The following is a 2,441-nucleotide window of genomic DNA, read 5'->3' on the forward strand; positions in this document are numbered from 1 at the left end:
AGCCTATATCCATGCAGTATCTACACACCCATGGGTGGGTGCTCAGTCACTCAGTCGTGTCTGACTCTTTGTGACCCCATGGACTGTAGCCCATCAGGCTCCTATGTCCATGGGATTTTCCATGCAAACATACTGAAGTGGGTTGCCATGCCCACCTCCAGGGGATCTTCCCTACCCAGGGACTGAACCTGTGTCTCCTACCGCTCCTGCATTGCAGGCAGATTCTTTACCACTGAGCCACCAGGGAAGCCCATCTACACATGCATACATGAACATATGCACACACATATGTATCTTTATATATATTTATAATCAAAACATGGGCACACATACTTTAAAATCTAACTTTATTTAAAGTAGAAATTGTTGGAAACTTATGAGTGTGGTTTTGGCCTAAACATCTTTTTGGTTCCAGACATGAGATCATTTTACTGTCACTTTTGGGAGTGAGTGGGAATAGAATTCTGCTTTTAGGAGCTTCTGAATATAAAGAGAATATACCGAACCAGAACCCTACAAGTCTAGTCCCAAGAATAACATTTTCAGATAGCCCATGACTCTGACTTAGAGGGATGGAGAAACAACTAATATTTTCTCAAGAGAAAGAGAAGGTCCAGGCCAATCAAGTGTGGACATGAGGGCACTAAATTGAGTATGTGAAGAGAAGAAGGTGAAAAGGAAAGTAGTTTCTAAAGGAAGACACCAAAGGCATAAATTCAGACCATTATTCTATATTTATGCAAATAAGAAATCAGTACACATATATACTCATGTAAGTATATTCAATTTAAACCTTTCTAAGATGCTCAGATACATACCAGCCATCTATGCAAACAAATATGGAGTCATTATATTGTACCTCTGAAACTAATACAATGTCATATGTCAATTATAGCTCAATAAAAAAAAAAAAGTACAGAAAGGTCCCACGTACCTCCACCCAGTTTCCTTCAAGAGTAACATCTTATATAACTATAGTATTTGGGTATTAAAATCAGACAACTGACAGTGGGAGCATTCACAGACCTTATTCGAATTTCACCAGTCTGCACTCATTTGTGTGTGTTTCTGTACAATTTTATCATCTGGGTAGATTTGTGTAACCACCACCACAGTCAAGATACAGAACTACTTCATCACCACTTTTAACTTACACACCCTCTCTTTCCCCTCCTCCTACTCATACTTTGCTAGTGGGAATGTAAAATGACATATGACTCTGGAAAAGTTCAATAGTTTCTGTAATCATTAAACATTTTAAAAAGTATATAAATGTTTATATGTTTATAAATATGAGTCATATAATGTGAACAAACCTCCTCCTATATTCCACTGAGGTTTCAAAGGACAGCCCTTGCAGTTTACAAAACCTCTGACTTCAAACAGGAAAAAAAAATAATATATATATATATATAAATATATATATTTATATATATATTTATATTTATATATATATAAATATAAAAAATAAATAAATATATATATATGCTAGTTCCTCCTGGGTGAGTGTTGGATAGAGAGAATGAGAGTGTTTATTTATTTTATTAATTTTTATTGAGGTATGAAGTGAAAGTCTCTCAGTCCTGTCCAGCTCTTTGAGACCCCATGGACTATACAGTCCATGGACTTTTCTAGCCAGAATACTGGAGTGGGTAGCCTTTCCCTTCTCCAGGGGATCTTCCCAACCCAGGGATCTAATCCAGGTCTCCCACATGGCAGGCGGATTCTTGACCAGCTGAGCCCACAAGGGATGTATAGTTGCTTTACAATGTTGTGTTAGTTTCTGCTGGACAACAAAGTGAATCAGCTCTACTTGTACGTGCTGCTGCTGCTAAGTCACTTCAGTCGTGTCCAACTCGGTGCGACCCCATAGACGGCAGCCCACCAGGCTCCACCATCCCTGGGATTCTCCAGGCAAGAACACTGGAGTGGGTTGCCATTTCCTTCTCCAACGCATGAAAGTGAAAAGTGAAAGTGAAATCGCTCAGTCGTGTCTGACTCTTGGCGACCCCATGGACTGCAGCCTACCAGGCTCCTCTATCCATGGGATTTTCCAGGCAAGAGTACTGGAGTGGGGTGCCATTGTACGTGAGCGCATGCTAAATAGCTTCAGTCATGTCCGACTCATTGTGACCCTATGGACAATAGCCCGCTAGGGTCCTCTGTCCATGGAATTCTCCAGGCAAGAATACTGGAGTGGGTAGCCATGCCCTCCTCTAGGGGACCGTCCTCATCCAGGGATCTAATCCACCTCTCTTATGTCTCCCGCATTTGCAGGACTTTTTCACTAAGGCCACCTGGGAAGCCCATACCTGTACATATATCTCCTCTTTTTCGGATTTCCTTCCCATTTAGGAAATCACAGAGTAATCAGTGAAACTCTCTGTACCATACAGTAGCCTGGAGAATGGGAGTATTTAAATGGGAGGAAGAGAGTAGAA

The sequence above is a fragment of the Bison bison genome, unplaced genomic scaffold (genome assembly GCF_000754665.1).
Source record: "Bison bison bison isolate TAMUID 2011002044 unplaced genomic scaffold, Bison_UMD1.0 scf7180017864390, whole genome shotgun sequence".
In the NCBI taxonomy this organism is placed as follows: Eukaryota; Metazoa; Chordata; class Mammalia; order Artiodactyla; family Bovidae; genus Bison; species Bison bison.